At 43.3% G+C, this 20,396-nt stretch overlaps 1 protein-coding gene across 5 annotated transcripts in view; it reads right to left on the bottom strand.

Annotated features, from left to right (window-relative positions):
• The window catches only part of abcc4 (ATP binding cassette subfamily C member 4 (PEL blood group)), a 566,891-nt gene that overhangs the window by 330,218 nt on the left and 216,277 nt on the right, over positions 1–20,396 (bottom strand). The gene's annotated exons all lie outside the window — the stretch shown is intronic.

Consider the following 20,396-nt stretch of genomic DNA (forward strand, 5'->3'; position numbering starts at 1 on the left):
CCAGTACACCAACATCTCAAATTCTCATTCTTTTATTCTCCCAACATGACTTCACTCAACCCAATCTCTGCAACCTCCTCCTGCCCTACACCCAATGTCCCTCTCCACTTCCCTCCACGTCACCCATACTCACTGGTCCTCCTCCAGTTACACTCTCTGGGATTCCCTCTGCAAACAGCTCCATCTCTTTTTCTCTCATTTAAGATCTTTCCAGAAACTTAACTCTAACCATATTTTTGATCACTTCTCCTAATCCTCTTTGGCTCGGCATCAATTTTCCTCACACCTTTGCAAAATGCGTTGGAATATTGAAAAGGCACTAAATAAACACAAGTTGTTATTTGACAGACCCTTATACTGCAGGTCCTAGTTTGGAATAAGTACATGGAACACACAACAGTAAACAGGGTAGACTGCAAATAGTTGTAAGTAATGGTCATCCAGGTGCCCTGCAGATCTCATCTGAAAAAATGGGAAACACACCGGGCTGGATTTTACCTTAGGCGGACGGGTCCCCGGCTTTAATTGTCCCAAGGTGGGACTTTCACCTACTTGAGGGAGGAGGTCCTGCCTCAGTGAGCTATCAGCCAATCAGTGGGCTGGCAGTCCCAGCTGCGCCACCGCGAGCGGTGGCCACTGCTGCAACTGCAGCCCAGTCAATGCTATGGAGCCAGGAGGGAAGGTAAGTTGGGCATGCCTCACCAGTGAGATCAGTCGTGCCCTGGTACAGCTAGAGTGGTCCTTTGGGTGGGGGGGGGTCCCGGGGGTGGGTTGGGAGGCGGGGGCGGCCCTCAATTGGGCACCCTGTGCCTGACTGCCATGGCCCCCCCACCCCGGCATGTGGTAAGACCTGTAGCTATCGCTGGGTGGACTTTAACGTCTCCAGCACGCCCACTTGCCACGGGTAAAATACCTGTGGAGGCGGGTGAGGGCCCTTAAGTGGCTCAATTTTACTCCATCCCGATCCTTTCCCAACTGCACCATCCCACCCGTTGGGGAGGCGTTAAATTCAGCCCACCACATCCAGTCAAATGAATCTTTATCTGAAGTGGATAAAGGACAACAATGTGCATTTCATTTGGAGCATCCATTTGAACCATGATACCTGCTTTTATGTAAGAGGTCTTTACAGCAGTGTACTTTAGTTTTATCTCCATACAATGGAGTTTCCCCTCCAAACTAATCAGATGGATGAAAACAAACATTTAAGTTCAAGTACTGATTCAGTTTAACACTATGGAAAAAAACAGCTTTAAGACAAAATGGCATAGGAATTCTGCTCAAAAATGAATTGATTAAAAAAGCTTAAAGTTCACTTGTCTGTCAGATGTAATCACTAAAATTAGCCTTCAAGTTAGGAATGTAGCTGTTCACTTGATCGGGAATATATAATTTTGGCTAAAATCAAATTAAGCCACCCTTATTTCATCTAACAGTGCCAGCACATGACAATGAAAATCAGGCAATCAGACCTCACTTTTGTACCCTCAAGATCAAATAGAAAATCCTGAAGGAGCTCGCCATGTGCCTAGAATTGCCATAGTGCTTAACCCAAGGTATCAGACCCACTGGCCGTCCATGTCTCCGTTATAAAGACGTCTGCAAACGCGACATGAAATCGTGTGACATTGATCACAAGTCGTGGGAGTCAGTTGCCAGCATTCGCCAGAGCTGGCGGGCAGCCATAAAGACAGGGCTAAATTGTGGCGAGTCGAAGAGACTTAGTAGTTGGCAGGAAAAAAGACAGAGGCGCAAGGGGAGAGCCAACTGTGCAACAGCCCCAACAAACAAATTTCTCTGCAGCACCTGTGGAAGAGCCTGTCACTCCAGAATTGGCCTTTATAGCCACTCCAGGCGCTGCTTCACAAACCACTGACCACCTCCAGGCGCGTATCCATTGTCTCTCGAGATAAGGAGGCCCAAAAGAATGCATTGTAGACTCATGCTTAAGGTCACAGTATGTGCAGTCAGGAAACAAGCAGCAGAATGAATTGCAAGCTAGCAGCAGAACAGAAAAGAGAGTATGGGTTAAGTGTAGCTACCCAGACTGGCAAAATGTGGGAAGTGGTGTTCCACAGGGATCGGTAGTAGAACCATCATTGTTCACAATTTACATAAATGACTTGGTCGCATGAATTGTAAGTACAGCTCAAAATTTACAGATGACACCAAATTGGGAAGTATATTTAATATGGAGGATGAATATGTGACGAAATACAAGATGACGTTAATAAACTTACAAGAATGGACTTGTAATTGGTAAATGAATTCCATTACAGATATTATGAGATTTTGCTGGAAGAATAAAGAAGACACATACTGCTTGGATAATAACAGTCTAAATGAGGTAGAGGAGCAGAAGGATCTGGAGCTACAGGTGTACAAAACACTAGAAGTGGTGACACAGAGTAACAGGTGGGTGGGTTGGTTGGCATCCTTCCATCTACCAGAGATGATGGACAGCAAGCAAAGAATATATTTAGATGGGGCGTCTTCATATGGTGCCCGTTTGCTGATGGCCGTGGACATTGAAAGGCAGGTTCTGCCACAAATGCCGCACATGAAGCTGCCAAGTGACGTTTTGGGTTGTTGCTTTTGGCGCCGGTGCCTGTTGCCAAGCTGCTGTAGCCACTGGTCATTGTGGTGGTGCACCCCAGCTCACAGGAAGTGTCACCATTTCCCTCTTTCATCAGTTGACATTTAGGGCCTTCATGTCATGCTTGCAGGCATCCTTGAAGCGGAGCTTTGGGTGCTCCACTGATCATCTGGCTTCGGCTATCTCGCCATACAGAAGGTCCTTGGGTATACAAGCATCTTCCATCCTGTGGACGTGCCCAATCCACCGAAGCCACCTCTGTTTGATCAGTATTGGGTGTTCTGCCTTTATGAGCACTGCCACATTCATGATTTTATCCTGCCAGGTTATATACATAATGCGCCGCAGACAGCAAAGATGTGTTACGACCGAGGCAGGAGGAATGTACTGTCCTTCTCTAGTTCCATTTCTCAATGGGTCACAACATATATTTAAATATTTAACCGATTACCGATACATCCAATTACATACTCTGTATTTCAGAATAAACTCCACTAACCAGGTTTCTTTATTAAACAACAAAACTATCAATTTATTATAAAACAAGACGTATTCAGTAAAGGTGCAAAGCATTAACACACACACCGAAATATGAAAGTTCCCTTCTGAATTAGCCCAACAGACATACACACACACACAAACAAAATACTTTGGCCAAATACTGGTTAATTCTTGAAGGAAAGGGATAGGATATGGAATGATCAGTTGTCCCTTTTCTGGCATCCTAAATGAGCGTAAACAGCTGTCACTGGGATCTTTTTGAAGCAGTTCTCTTCAGGTGATGTTGAGGATTAGTCTGGCAGGCTTTCCAGGAGAAATGCGGCCTCAGGGGTTTCAGCTATCACACACTGGATTCTCAGGGTTTCTCAGAGAGGTGGAGAGAGGTAGAGAAAGGATAAGCTGGTTGCTTCTCTCTTGGCAGGCCTACCCCCAACTGACTCAAAACAATCCAAAATGAAACAAACGCTTGACCACCATCAATCTTGACATGGCACTTCTCTGTAAACAACTCCCCCATTCAACGAGGCTCTTGTTGTTTGCTTAGCTGAAGACATGTGACTTCCAGTAAATGTGTCTTTAAACCAAGTCCTAAAGACCTTCCAATAATCTTCTAAAAAAAAAATCCAAAGCCCAGCAGCTCTTCAGATTTCCACAGACTTTTACAACCAAGTTCTCAGAAAATATTAAAACATGGAAACCCCTTTGTAAAACCTCATCTTTGGAGGAATGAAACATCATTTTTAAATGCATTTCATTACAAAGTGTGGACAAAAAAGAACAGAATATGGGAAATAAATATTAAGAAACATTTACACACTCATTTTCATTCACTCTTTACCTGAGACTAATATAGTTATGCCCTGTACCATCTTGGTACTCAGATAACTCAAAGCAAAGTTAAATTCTAGACAACACATCAGCAATTATATTATTTTTTTCTGTAAAGTGGATAATCTTTAAGTGATAGGACTGCAATAGTAAACTCCATCGAAATAGTCTGGCATTCTGGTTTCTGAATTTTATGATCAGTATACACCAGTGTCTCTCTGTAGTCGGGGCAGACATAGACTTCAAAATGTTTAAGAGCTGGTATTAAGCCCAGGGTGTCCTTTTCTACTGTTGAGTACCTCTTTTGATGTCGATTTAGCTTTTGGAAAAGTACCCCACTGGCCTTTCTATGCCCGATTCATCGTCTTGTAACAGGACTGCATCGACCTCCCCAGGTCACTAGCAGCAATTGCTACCTTGAAGGACTTAATGAAATTTGGAGCAGCCAACACCAGTTCATTAATTAAAATGGCTTTCAGCCTCTCAAAAGATGCTTGGCACTCTCCAGACCACACTAGCCTTGGCTTTTTTTTTGCAGCAAATCCGTCAGTGGAGCAGCTATATTGGGTACAAACTTGCCGTAGAAACCACACATCCTCAAAAACCTGATGATTTCTTGTTTAGTCTTAGGGGCAGGCAACTGCATCAATGCTTGTACTTTTGCTGTTCTTGGCAACATTTATTCTTGCCCTACTATATACCTTGAGGTAGATTATCCACACTTCTGCAAATTGACTTTTGGCAAGGTTGATCACCAAATCAGCAGACTGTAATTTTCTAAATAGAGCTTTTAGTTGGTCCAAGTGGTCCTTCCAAGTGTTACTCTATACCAGAAATTCATCAAGGTAAACCACACAAGATAAACCACTACCACTCGGTACATTAGTCTCTGAAAAGCTGCTGGGGTGTTTTATTTTAGCCCGATTGGCATTACTTGGCATTGGAAAAGAACATCTGATGTGACAAAGGCTGATAATTCTTTAGCTCGGCGTGTTAAAGGAACCTGCCAGTATCCCTTTAACAAATCTATTTTTGCAAAAACGTGGCACAGCCAACTCTGTCAATACAGTCTTCTAAGCGAGGAATTTAGTGGAAGTCTGCCTTTATTACTACATTAACCTTTCGGTAGTCTATGCAGAGTCTAGTTGAACCGTCAGGCTTAGGTACTAAAAATGACTGGGGAACTTCATCTGCTTTGACTGGGTTCAATTAAGTGGTTTTCCAACATGTATTGGATTTTTGCTTTCACCTGTGCCTGTTTCTCTGGACTTAAGCGATAAGGATGCTGTTTTAGAGGAGAGGATTTTCCTACGTCCACATCACATATGGTTAAGGTTGTAAATCCTGGTTTATCCCTACAGACTCATTTAAATGCTGTGAGTAGCCTTGTTAGTCTTCTCATTGTTCTGTATCTAAATATAAAAGCATAGTGTCTAATCTCCCTAACAATTCAGTAATAGCTAACTGGATTGTAAACGATTCAATTTGAGAATTGTTCAAGCCTCCTTCTGCCTCATCCTCACTATCCCTTTTATCCTTCACTATCTCTACTACCTGACATACCTGTGCTTGCTTATCCTCCTCCCAGCTGTGATATTGTTTCAACATACAGTTACGACCACGGCAGGAGCAACGCACTGTCAATTCAGTCTCATCACTCCACAGGTTGCAGCATATTATTAAGCTTTCACACCCAACCGGAAAACAGCCAAATTAAACACTCTAGTAACCTCAGAATGAAACAGACCAAACCGGGTAGCTTTAGACAACAACAAATTAACTATTTATTAAAAAACTAAATCTTAAATACTATTAAGATTAACACTATGTCTAAAGACCTTATAACTTCTTATTTTAAGATAACTCCCGCATTCACCCACGTACACTCAAAAACTAACAGTTAACCAGTTTTAAAAGTGGAGTTTTTAAAATTAGCTGTCTCTTAGGAATAAATAAAATAAATAAGCTTTTTGTAGGTTACATTCCTGATGGATGAGGTTTTCTAATGTGAAAATAATCAAAGGTCACCCGGAGTCTTCATCCAGATTTGATGAAAATAGTCCTTCAACTCTTCAGTTGCAGCAAGCATTAAACAGTTCTTTAAATGATGAGCACAATGCAAATGGTTTCTTGAAAAAGGCTTTGCTTCTTTACTTAGGAAATTAATTTGGCTTGTAGCTCCTTGTACAATTTTTGCTGAGTGGAAACAGGCAGCTTTCTTCTCTTCAGTATGTTTTGCTGGAAAGTCTCTCAAAACTAACAGGTTTCAGCCAGTTTCTGCCAGTTTTTACACACAGCCAAGTGGAAACATTACCATGTGACCTCTCTCTCTCTCTCCTGCCGTTGCCCAGGGTAACAAAAATGCAGCTGTGTCACACTGTGTCTCCAGAACTTTCTTCCCCTTAAAAGTGCACTGTTTTTAACAGAGTCTTAAAGGCACACACACTGTTTTGAATCTGAGGAGAAAAATAATTACAAGTCCGTGACAAGCAGTGATATTGTTTCAACATACTGATGTGACACAGTCGATTCTTTTTCCGACGATCTGGGGTGTCAACAAATAATTTACTTTGCCAATCCTTTTGACTATGCTATAGGGTTCACTGAACCGTGCTTTCAGCGGTTCACCATGTAGAGGCAGGAATACTAACACCTCATCCCCTGGATGAGATGTTCGGGTCTTGCCATGCTTGTGTGCCCATTTCTTCATGGTTGTTTGGGAAGCTTTCAGGTATTCCTGAACCACTTTGCAAGCTCTCGCGAGCCGCTCCCGGAACACAGATTTATAATCTAACATGGAATATTCGTCCCTCTGTTCCAAAAACTTTTACAAGTCCACAAACTAATTCAAAAGGACTAAAACCAGTAGACTCATCGGGTAAATCCCTGGTGGCAAACAAAAGAAATTCCAGCCCTTTATCCAAATCATGGGGATATTCATGACAGTATGCCCTGATCACTGTGTTGAGGGTCTAATGGTACCATGCTAAAGCCCCTTGTGTCTGTGGGTGGTATGCTGAGGACTTTAACTGTATTATACCCAGATTACTCACAACCTCCCGGAAAAATTTAGACAAAAAATTGGAATCTTGACCTGACTGAATCTCAATGGGCAATCCATATCTAGTGAAGAACTGGGTTAACTTTTCTCCCACTACCTTGGCAGAAATTGTTCTCAAGGGAATGGCCTCTGGGAACCAAGTCGCCAAATCCATAAAAGTGAGTATATACTGACATCCTGCTTTTGTTTTTGGTAAAGGTCCCACACAGCCTACCAACACCCGACTAAATGGTCCCCCAAAAACTGGTGTGGGGCCGGTTTTATGGCAGGTTTCAGTTTTCCAAAAATCTGGCACGTATGGCACATTTTACAAAACTGCACCACGTCCTTGGAAAGACATGGCCAGTAAAAATTTCAACTTATACGTGATTGGGTCTTCCAGATCCCCACATGTCCCGCCATTGGAATTTCATGGGCTATCCTTAATATTTCCTGGTGAAACCTGGGTGGTAAAACTATCTGGTGAACTACCATCCATTCTTCATCCGCAAGTCTGAGAGGTGGTCTCCACTTCCTCATCAGAATCCCATTTTTAATACAGAAGCATTCCAGACCTCCCTTTGCTTTAGTTTCAGTTAGAGCTGATTCTGCTGGGACAGTCCCGTTTGGGGATTTTGGGAAGGAGGTAGAAGCGGGCTGTCTGGGGTTGCAGGACTATGAGGTTGGAAGCTGTAGAGGGAAGATCTCCAGAGGAGATGAGGTCAGTGACAGTCCTTTGGACAGTGGCTTGATGTTCGGTGGTGGGGTCATGGTCCTGAAGGAGGTAGGAAGAAGTGTCTGTGAGTTGGTGTTGAGCTTCTGCAAGGTAGAGGTCGGGACGCCATACAACAACAGCACCACCCTTGTCTGCAGGTTTGATGACAATGTCGGGATTAGACCTGAGAGAACGGAGTGCCTCAAGTTCAGAGGGGGACAGGTGAGTGAGGGGGGCAGAGAAATTGAGATGACCAATGTCTCGCCGACAGTTTTCAATGAAGAGATCAAGAGCGAGTAAGAGGCCAGGGGGAGGGGTCCAGGTAGAGGGAGAATGCTGGAGGCGGGGTGAATGGGTCTGCTGGTCGGGAAGAGGACTCCTGGTCAAAGAAGTGAGCCCGGAGGCGGAGGCGACGGAAGAAGAGCTCAACGTCATGCCGAGCGCAAAATTCATTGAGGTGGGGACGTAAGGGGATAAAACTGAGACCTTTGCTGAGTACAGAACGTTCAGCATCAGAGAGGGCGAGGTCAGAGGGTATAGTGAATACACGGCAAGGGTCAGATCAGAAGGGGTGGGGTCATAGGGAAGTGAAGCGGAAGGAGGATCTGGAGGAGCATTCGTCCCATCAGCTGCTGGAGCTTGCGTTCCTTGACATCGGAAAGGAAGAAAAAAAGTTTTTTGTTAATACGTCGGATGAGACGAAAGATGAAATGAAACTGCGGAGTAGAACAGCTCTGAGATAAGGTGAGGCAGTGCTGCTGGAGAGAGAGGTCCAGTGTGTGCATGTGGCGGCACATAGCACGGAGTGTGGATCTCAGGATGCGGCGAGAGTAGCAGTCCGAGGAACGTTGTATTTCTCGGAGATACCTGTAGTCCTGGGTGGATTCAAAACATGATGGGTGAAACTGCAGTTGGAATCCAGAATGAAAGTCTGACATCTAGTGGAAGGAGCCAAAGTCAAATTCTTATTCAAAAAATTACCATTATCCTAACTGCTTTCAAAGGCTCATATTCTTAACCCTCAGAGCACTTGTCACTTATTCGGTGGAATGTCTGTTTGTGCAAAAGTGATTAAAGCAGTGAAATAAGGCCATATCTACTTGTACCATAATCCACTATTGCAGAACTGCAAAAGCTGAAATATTTCATTAATTTTAGTATATGTCTCATGCCACAATGAAGTTTGTCAATCAACTTTTTGCAGGTTATTAACAGACGGATATAAATTACTGCCTAATATAAGACAACAATGCATATTTTAGGATTTGCTTTCCTGCTGATGCAGCTACCCCACTCATGGTGGAAAATTTTCCTTTGAAAAACAATTCTATGCAGCTTTCTTATTTTTATATATACTTTCATTTTTTTAACATAGATCTAAGAAACAACATATTAGAAAGCTCAAGCAAAAGAACACAACTACCAGAATGGGGAAGCTGGATGAAGAGGAAGAACAAGAGGACTTCAGCTTAAACCAGCAGTCCCTTTGCTGCCACCATTTACTCCACTAGTAAATCTCCTAAGATTATCTTTCTTGTGAAAACTGCACAAGTTTCTGTTCCTGTTAAAATGGGTAATTATTTACTTCTCAAACAACATAATGTTAAGTTCAATTTTTAAGGATGATGTTTACAACGGCAGCATAGCAAAAGAAGGATTCATATCTAGTATCTTCAACTTTCAGAAATCACATTAACATGATCATAATTCTGTTCAGCTGCAGATGAAGCATAAATGTGAAGATAATTCAACCTTTTTACACCATGTCTTGATATATATGGATGTTCATAATCCTTTCATCTCCTGCACTAATTTTAATGTGGATGCTGTATCCAGCAACCCAGTCACATCTCAGCCATAACATTTCAGGTAATCTTATCAATGTCAAATTAGCAACATCATCCCTTGTTCACCATTGGATGGATGTTGAAGACTCAACAAATGCGCAAACCAGCTAAACATTAGCCTTTTTATTGAAACAGCTTATCAACCACAAGATAGAGATGAACTGGCCTAACTGCCCCCCCCAAATGACTTCAAGCATCCCATAAAACACCCTTACCTCGATGAAGATGGGAAGTGTACCAAAGACTGAAGAAATTTCAAATACAAGTAAAAAGCTAAATAAATTAGAAAAGTATATTGCACAAGGAGCAGTTGGGCTAGCAAAAAACCAAAGAGAAGCAAATATTACATTATAATATGTGAGGAATATAAGTTTGTACTGTATTCACATTAATCCCACGCTACTAAACAATGTTCTTGGTGTTTGGTGGGTGTTGCGAAAAGTGTCAGAGGAGAGGGAAGACTCACATTGCATTACATCATTGAGCATTCATTTGTATGTTAACTGCGGGTCCTGAAAAGGCCGTTGGGAACAAGTTGGCCAAGAACAACTAGAAGGGATTATCCTCTCTGGAAGAAGCTCTGGCTGTGACCCATTTTCCTACGAACAATGGGCTTTTGCTGAAATTACCACCTCTCTCAAAAGGCCACCATTGACGAGGAGATCAGCTGTGCCAACTCAGCCTTCTACAAACTACGGTAGCGAGTGTTTGACAACAAAGATTTTCGCAAGTCAACAAAAGTCCTAGTGTACAGAGCAGTTGTTGTGACCATGCTCCTGTACTGCAGAGAGAACTGGACTGTGCATCATCAACATATAGGAGTGCTAGAGAAATTCCACCAGCAATGCCTCCGCCGCATGCTCTGGATTCAATGGGAGGGCCGTCGAACAAGCACTAGGGTCCTTCTTGAAGGCAGCTTCACAAGCAGTCAGCCAAAACTCCTGCAAAACCAACGCCACTGGACACTGTGTCCAGATGGCTGAAAACTGTCTCCCCCGCCAGGTCCTGTTTTCTCAACTCCCAAATGGCCAGTGTTCCGGGGAGGACAAAGAAAACCCTTCAAAGACACCCTGAAGCTCTCTCTGAAGTGTGGCAGTATTGACACTAATGACTGGGAGAAGCTTGCTACCAATCATACCGTTCAAAATGATGACAACCTATCCATCAGCTGCATCATGCTTTGTGTCCAAACGCCTTAATGATGAGGCAGAGCAACAGCAAAGAGAGAAAAGGAAGCAAATCCTGCCCTCCGGATCCCACTACCTCGTGGGATGTCCTGCCCCATGTACCCAAAGATCTGCGGGTTGAGAATCGGCCTGTTCAGTTACCTGAAGACCCATGGCAGAACACTGCGACCTTGAGTAGACGTCATTCTCGAATCGAGAGACAGTCGACGATATATATGCATACCGGATGGCACGTACTGATGCCTTGGTAAGCGATGTGCACAGATCAGTAGGTATATAAATTATCGAAAAGCAAACATTTATGATACATTGACACTCCAGAAACTTGAACAAAAGTGGGGTGATTTTTCTTACTTTGTGCTAATAATCATCTGAACGAAGCAGAAAGCAAAACCAGGCAGTGAGGATTGCCATCCTATGCCAGTTATGAGGCTTGCCCAATTTGCTGTCCATTAACTTAAATGGACAGGAATAACACATACATTTCATTAGGAGCATTTGATACTCCCTACCCAATTTTTTTAGACATATATTTATCTCCAAGTACAAAAGAGGAAAATATATTGTTATAACTTTAGCAAATGTGGTGCCGCTATAGAGAATATGCTTGTTTTTAAATATCATGTCTCATGTCATGGTCACAAGGAATGTAGCGATAAAGATACAGAAACAAACTGAAAAGTTATAAAACTTAGAACAAATTTAAAAGATTGGGACATTGGCTGTCAACAAATGGAGGACAAGTCATGACTCATACCACCTCCTGCACTGTAATCCACATCAATAGTCTATTAAGACTGAAAACCAATCAACCCCGAATGCATGGAAATAAGACAGATAATTACACATGGATGTGAGCTATACTCAAACAAACTAAGACAAAGGCCTTCCCCAGATGTTCTATCTCCAACTAACCTTCACTACAAAGGGGTGTGAACAGCCCTCATATCCTCAAAATGTGGCCATCAAAAGAACTGAAACCGGAAGTCACATGGGCAGAACTAACACTTGGAAGTTCACCTTAAAAGGTATTTATTTTGAGGCACAAAGGGGAGGTCTTGCCAGTACAGAACTTCTGACATCAAGATCAGGCTGGTCTCTCTTCAGCCCACAGAAAAATATCTAAAGCCATTCCAGCAAGGCTGAGAGAGAGAAAGATCAGTACCAGCCAAAACAATTGAATTCCGCTGAGACAAGTTGGAAGCCAGCTGTAGCAGAGACAAGGGAGTGCCTTTGTAAAAAACTACTCTTCTACCTGTGAGAATTGAACCAAGCCATCAGCACCGTCTTCAACCCGTAAGAGGAGTGCCAGAAGGTTGCAAGAGCCAGCAATTACTGGACAACCAGCAACCAGGCCGGCAACTGTAAAATTCACCTTCCTAGAGGCTCCCACAGGTTTTCCCTGAAACAAGAGACCTTTGCATCTTGAACTTTTGCACCTTTGCCTTCTATCCATCTTCTCTTGAGAGGGGATACGAGTGTGAATGCATGCGCGAATGGTGTTGCAAACATTTGGTGAAATGAATATTGTTTAAAAAAATCGCTAATCTTCTGTTTTAAACCTACAAGAAAACCTGTCACTGTCCGTTTATTTGGCAAGTAAAACACAACAAAGGGGTGTGAACAGCCCTCATATCCTCAAAATGTTGAAACACTAGTAACACAAAAACACTGTCTGTGGTCAGTTGGGAGGTGAACAGTGGAAACCAACCACACCATCACCCACCTGGCCACAACACACAGTATATGTTATCATTTAAAATAATTAGTCACATTATAAAGATTTTCAACTAAAATAAACTTGTTGGCAATGCAGATCTCATTATAATTTTAATGAAAACTAATTAAAAATGTGGTTTTCTTCTTCAAAGGGTCCAAATATTATGCAACATAAAAATTACAACAGATCTTGCTGGCAACAATGGAAAAGTAATGAGACTAGTGTTAGACCTCGACAGTAACAAGTTTGAGGCACTGTTGTATCAGCCCCAAATCAGGCTCAAAAGTTTGGTAATGGCTCTGTGACAATGCAACAGTCCAATGGACAGCTGTATATCCCAACAGTGATGAACACTTCTGATTCCAGTGGTGCAGTGGTTGCTGCATTTAACAACAAGGTGAGCTGAAAATCATATCCTTTGTGTTGGCTTGGAGAAAGGCAGTACTCTGTATATACATATTCATACATTTACAGAGTATGGTGCCATCAGCCTCAGAAGCCGAGTGTCACGGAACTGTATTTTTTTTCTCCTCTGTTTGAAACAGTATGCCTTTAAGACTCTGTTAAAAACAGTGCATCTTTAAGACAGAGAGAAAGTTTAGATTTCTGAGAACAGTGTGCCATAGCTGCATTTGTTGCCTAGGCAACAGCAGGAGTGAGGAGGTCACAAGGTATAATGTTTCAATATGACTGTGTTAAAACCAGTTTTGAACTAGAGACACCAGCGAAGCGTGCTTATTGGAGGAAAGAGCTGTCTATTTCTCTCAGCAAAAATTATACAAGGAACTGCAGGCCGAGTTAATTGCCTAAGGAGGCAAAAACCCTTTGAAGAGACCATTTGTATTGCAGGAGGTAGTAAAATTCCTTTTCATTGGCCGGAATTTTACACCCCCCTAAACCCCCAAAGAGTGGGAAGGTGGCGGGAGGGGGGGCGGAGTGGAGCGTAAAATGGAGCGGGAGGCTCAAGGGACCCTTCCCAACCTGCTCCTATCTGCGCCGTCACTTTACGCAGGGTGGCCACGGTGAAAAACAGCCTGCCCACTCCAGCCAAATCAAGGCCCTTAAGTGGCCACTTGAGGAACTCCGCCCGCCGCCATGGGGATTTTACCGGTGGCTGATTGGGCGGCTCAGGCCCAAGAGAAGCTGCCTGATAAAAGCAGCAGGCTCTCTGATGGCCTGGGGAGGGGCGGACCCTCATCATGGGGCACCCTATGCCCAATGGAGGTGTGCCCCTGCTGCCCCAACCACCCCCAACATGCCCCCCCGTCCCCCCAATCGACCACCCTTGCCTTGCCGGGGCCCAACCAATCACCCCCGGAGAGGGAACAAAAACTTACCTTCGTTCCGGGGTTCCCCGACATCTTCCTCATGAAGCTGGGCTGCAATCCCAGCAGTCACCACCACTCCCAGTGGCGCTGCTGGGACTAAGAGCTGCCGGCCCGCTGATTGGCCGGCAGATCCATTCGGCGGGACTTACTGCCTCAAGCAGGTGGAATACAAATTAAAGGCTGGGGAACTGCAAAATGCAGGTTGGATCCCCAGGCCAGGTAGAAGCGGGTTCGCCACTGACTTTTCAGTCTGGCACACTGAAGTTGTGAAGGAGTATGCAGTTCCACCCACTTGCTATACCGGCTTAAGTTCATATTCATTGTGGTGAAAGACTATAAAAAAAAAGACAACTTAAAAACAAGTTGGCCGGCTTTAAAAGAAAATCGATACTGTCAGTGAACTGACGGTTTCAATTTTTTTTTAAAGCCAGTCTTTTGGTCAAGGTCGGAAAGGGAGAAGCCAATGGTGAATTTCTGAAACCCCGATGTCAGAAATCCGCCATTTGATGGAAATTTCTCATCCCTGCTGAACCTACCTACCGCTGCTTAATGTTACTGTGTTCTGGAGTCAACTATCCAGAAATGTCTCCCCTTCTCTTATAATGTTGGATTGTCTCTAATTCGAACTCAGTTTAATTACTCTGAGCCAGTATAATTCAAAGCAGAGACATTTCCCATATGTATGGTTGTCCGGAATTGTCTTGCTGTCCACAAATTCCCACATATTGCAATTCCCACATTGCCTGTGTTGCCAGTTTCTATTCTATATTTATTTACTTCTATTTATTTATCTCTAGTGCTAACTGAATCACCTTTACTGTTCATTTAATTTCTTATGCTCAGTTAATTAGGTTTATCAAATAGGTCTAATTACTTAAATTTTTTTTATCCTTGTTTAGTTTAGTTTAGTTTAGAGATACAGCACTGAAACAGGCCCTTCGGCCCACCGAGTCTGTGCCGACCATCAACCACCCACTTATACTAATCCTACACTAATTCCATATTCCTACCACATCCCCACCTGTCCCTATATTTCTCTACCACCTACCTATACTAGGGGCAATTTATAATGACCAATTAACCTATCACCTGCAAGTCTTTGGTACTGGGAGGAAACCGGAGCACCCGGAGGAAACCCACGCAGACACAGGGAGAACTTGCAAACTCCGCACAGGCAGTACCCAGAATTGTCTCTCAAGTATTGTTTATTTTTTCAGATAGCCCCTGAATCAACTGTATACTTATATTATAACCAACTGGATACCAAGTTAAATTGTTAAGTTAAAATTCCTCACGCTCTACCGATCCTTCTCTGAATTGATTACGACATAATTTTTCAAATTTGTTCCTCCTATTTTAAGACTGCTTTGCAGCTGCACTCTTTTTATTGCCACTTTGGAGACTCCCAATATACTCCGCTGCTCTGCTCATTACATTGACATTCATTCCTTCTGATATACTCAGCATCTTCACTGCCACGCTATTTTTATTTCCACGCCGGGGCCACACAATACACTCTTGTCATGATCTCCTTATTGTCATCTTGGGGTTTCACAATGTGCTCTCATATAGCACTTTTCACAACATCATACAAACATAGGAGTAGGAGAACACCATTATACCCATTGAGCCAGTCCTGCCATTCAATACGATCATCAACCACTTCAATGCCTTTTTCCCACACTATCCCCATATCCCTTTATGTCATTGGTATTTAGAAATCTGTCAATCTCTGCTTTAAACATACTCAATGACTGAGCTTCTATAGCCCTCTAGGGTTCAAAATTCCAAAGATTCACAACCCTCTGAGTAAAGAAATTTTGCCTCGTCTCTGTCCTAAGTGGCTCCCCCCTTATTTTGAAATTGTGTCCCCTGGCTCTAGACTTCCCAACCCGGGGTGACATCTACCCTGCATCTACTCTTTCTATCCCTTTAAGTGTTTTGTAGGTTTCACTGAGATCACCTCTCATTCTTCGAAACTCTAGAGAATACAGGCCCAGTTTCTCCAATCTCTCTTCATAGGACAGTCCTGCCATCCTGGGAACCAGTCTGGTGAAACTTTGTTGCACTCTCTCTTTGGCAATAAAATCTTCCTAAGGTAAGATGACCAAAACTGCACACAGTACTCTAGGTGCAGTCTAACCAAGGTTCTATATAATTGAAGCAAGACTTCACTATTACTGTACTCAAATCCTCTTGCAACAAATGTTCACATACCATTAGCCTTCTTAATTGCTTACTGCACCTGCATGTTAACTTTCAGTGACTTATTGACGAAGACACCCAGGTCCCTTTGTACATCGACACTTTCTAATCTCTTACCATTTAAGTAATATCCTGCACATCTATTCTTCCTACCAAAGTGGATAATCTCACATTTTTCCCACATTATATTCCATCTGCCACGTTCTTGCCCAATCACTAAGTCTTTCCAAATCTCCTTGAAGCTGCTTTGCACCTTCCTCACAACACACATTCCCACCTAGTTTTGTGTCATCCGCAAACATGAAAATACTACATTTGGTCCCCACAGCCGAATCATTGATACATATTGTGAACAGCTGGAGCCAAGTACAGCTCCTTGCGGTACCCCACCAGTCACAGCGTGCCAACGTGACAATGATCCGTTTATTCCTACTCTCAGTTTTCTGCCGTTAACCAATCCTTAATCCAAGCTAGTATATTACTTCCTATCCCATGTGATTTAATTTTGCTAATCAACCTCTTGTGGGGGACTTTATCAAAGGTTTTTCTGAAAATCCAAGTATACCACGTCCCTTTATCAATTCTGTTAGTAACATCCTCAAAAAACTCCAACAGGTTTGTCAAACATGATTTCCCATTCATAAATCCATGTTGACTATGCCCAATCAGATCATTATTCTCCAAGTGTCCATTTATCACATCCTTTAGAATCGATTCTAGCAATTTCCCAACTACTGATGCAAGGCTAACAGGTCTGTAATTCCCTGTTTTCTCTCTCCCTCCCTTCTTAAATAGTGGGGTGACATTTGCTACCTTCCAATCTGTAGGAACCGCTCCAGAATCTACAGCATTTCGGAAGATGATCACCAATGCATCCACTATCTCCATAGCTACCTCTTTCAACACTCTGGGATATCGAATATCAGGTGCTGGGGACTTATCAACCTTCAGCCTCATTCATTTCTCCAATACAACCTTCTTACTAATAATTATTTCCTTCAATTCCACATTCCCCCGATCCCTTGGATCTCCAATTTTATGAGATTTCTTGTATCTTCCTCAGTAAAGACAGACACAAAGTAATCATTTAACTTCTCTGCCATTTCTCTATTCTCCATTATAAATTTTCCTGACTCTGTCTGTAATGGACCCACATTTGTCTTAGCCAAATGTTTCCTTTTTACGTACCTATAGAAGCTTTTACAGTCTATTCTTATATTTTTTGCTAGCTCACATTCATATTCTATTCTCCCTTTATCAGTTTCTTGGTTCTCCTTTGCTGTATTCTAAAATCCACTCAATCCTCAGGTTTACTACTATTTCTGGCCACTTTATAGGCCTTTTCTTTTAATCTTATACAATCCTTAACGTCCTTTGTATCCACGGTTTACTGCCTTTACTTTTGGGGTTTTTGTGCTTTGAAGGAATGTATAGTTGCTGTAAACTATGTAGTATTTCTTTAAAGACTATCCCTACTGAATCTACGTGTTTATCTGCACAAATTAAAAGCTAGTGCACAGTAAAAAGTATTCAAAAAGATGAATGGAATGTTGGCCTTTATCTCAAAAGGGTCGGAAGTCAAAGTAAGGGAATTATGCTTCAGTTGGACAGAACCTTCTGTTTTGGGCGCCAAACATCATAAAGATATTGACCTTGAAAGGAGTACAATGTAGATTCACCAGAATGATACCAGGGCTTAAAGAGTTAACTTATGAGGACAGGTTGCATAAACTCAGCTTGCATTCCTTTGAGCTTGGAAGGCTGAAGGGTAATCTACTCAAAGTGCTTAAAATTGTTGAAGGAATTATCTAGGGTAGCGAGAGAGAAACTATTTCCATTCCGGAATAGTCTTGAAATTAGAACTAGGAATGAAATCAAGAAGTATTTTTTCACACAAAGAATGGCGGAAATCTGGAAGTCTCTCCCATAAAAGACTGTGGATACTGCGTTAACTGAAATTTTTAAGACTGAGATCACTAGCTTTTTGTTCAAGACGAGTATCAAAGGACATGAAACAAAGGAATGGAAAGGAAAGTTGATGTTCAGATCAGCCATGATCTAATTGAATGGCTTGAGTGTCTGAATGGCCTACTGCTGTTCCTATGTTTAGGGCTATCGAGGTTACTACAATGTGTAATTTGGTTACTAATGTCCTTTAGGGAAGGAAATCTGCTGTCCTTACCTGGTCTGGCCTACATGTGATTCGAGACCCACAGCAATGTGGTTGACTCTTAAATGCCCTCTGAAATGGCCTAGCAAGCCAGTCAGTTGTATCTAACTGTTACGAAGTCAATGAAGAATGAAACTGGATGGACCACCCGGCATCGACATAGGCACAGGAAACGACAATGGCAAACACAGCCCTATCGACCCTGCAAAGTCCTCCTTACTAACATCTGGGGGCTTGTGCCAAAGCTGGGGAAGCTGTCCCACAGACTAGTCAAGCAACAGCCTGACGTAGGCATACTCACAGAATCATACCTTACAGACAATGTCCCAGACACAGCCATCACTATCCCTAGGTATGTCCTGTCCCACCGGTAGGACAGACCCAGCAGAGGTGGCGGCACGGTGGTATACAGTCAGGAGGGAGTTGCCCTGGGAGTCCTCAACATCGACTCCGGACCCCATGAATTCTCATGGCTTCAGGCCAAACATGGTCAAGGAAACCTGCTGATTACCACCTACCGCACCCTCCCCCCTGCCCCATCTCAGCTGATGAATCAGTACTCTTCCATGTTGAACACCACTTGGAGAAAGCACTGAGGGTGGCATGGGTGCAGAATGTACTCTGGGTGGGGGACTTCAACGTCCCTCACCAAGACTAGCTCGGTAGCACCATTATTGGCCGAGTCCTAAAGGACATAGTTGCCAGACTGGGTCTTCGGGATGGTGAGAGAACCAACAAGAGGGAAAAACATACTTGACCTCATCCTCACCAATCTGCCTGCCGCAGATGCATCTGTCCATGACAGTATTGGGAGGAGTGACAGTCCTTGTGGAGACAAAGTCCCATCTTCACATTGAGGATATCCTCTATCGTGTTGTGTGGCACTACCCACTGTGCTAACAAGGATAGATTTCAAACAGATCAAGCAAAGCAAAACTGGACATCCATTAGGCGCTGTGGACCAACAACAGCAGCAGAATTGTACTCAACCACAATCTGTAACCCCATGGTCTAGCATATCCCCCACTCTACCATTACCATCAAGCTGGGAGAATCAACGCTGGTTCAATGAAGAGTGCAGGAGGGCATGCCAGGAGCAGCACCAGGTATACCTCAAAATGAGGCGTCAACCAGGTGAAGCTACAACCCAGGACTTCTTGCATGCCAAACAGCATAAGCAGCTTGCGATAGAACTAAGCGATCCCACAACCAAAAGATCAGATCTAAGCTCTGAAGTCCAGTCATGAATGGTGGTGGACAATTAAACAACTAACAGGAGGAGGGGGCTCCACAAATATCCCCATCCTCAATGATGAGGGGACCTGTCACATCAGTGCAAAAGATAAGGCTGAAGCATTTGTAACAATCTTCAGCCAGAAGTTCTCAGTTGATGATCCATCTCAGCTTCCTCCTGAAGTCCCATCCTCACAGATGCCAGTCTTCAGCCAGTTCAATTCACCCCATGTGATATCAAGAAACGATTGAAGGCACTGGATACTGCAAAGTCTACGGGCCCTGACAACATTCCAGCAATAGTACTGAAGACCTGTGCTCCAGAACTTGCTGCGCCCCTAGCCAAGCAGTTCCAGTACAGCTACAACACTGGCATCTACCCGGCAATGTGGAAAATTGCCCAGGTATGTCCTGTACACAAAAAGCAGGACAAATCCGACTTGGCCAGTTGCCGCCCATCAGTCTAATCTCGATCATCAGCAAAGTGATGGAAGCTATAACTGACAGTGCTATCAAGCAGCACTTACTTAGCAATAACCTGCTCATTGACGCTCAGTTTGGGTTCCGCCAGGGCCACTAAGCTCCTGACCTCATTACAGCCTTGGTTCATACATGAACAAAACAGCTGAACAAGAGGTGAATGAGAGTGACTGCCCTTGAGGCCAAGTCATTAAATATATTCAAGACGAGATAGATATATTTCTTCATGCCAAAGGGATCAAAGGATACGGAGAGAAAGCAGGAACAGGGTACTGAATTAGACATAAAAACAAGAAATGCTGGAACCACTCAGCAGGTCTGGCAGCATCTGTGGAAAGAGAAGCAGAGTTAACGTTTTGGGTCAGTGACCCTTCTTCTTAACCGAAGAAGGGTCACTGACCCGAAACGTTAACTCTGCTTCTCTTTCCACAGATGCTGCCAGACCTGCTGAGTGGTTCCAGCATTTCTTGTTTTTATTTCAGATTTCCAGCATCCACATTATTTTGCTTTTATTTTACTGAATTAGACGATCAGCCTTGATCTTTT

The sequence above is a fragment of the Heterodontus francisci genome, chromosome 6 (genome assembly GCF_036365525.1).
Source record: "Heterodontus francisci isolate sHetFra1 chromosome 6, sHetFra1.hap1, whole genome shotgun sequence".
Taxonomy (NCBI): domain Eukaryota; kingdom Metazoa; phylum Chordata; class Chondrichthyes; order Heterodontiformes; family Heterodontidae; genus Heterodontus; species Heterodontus francisci.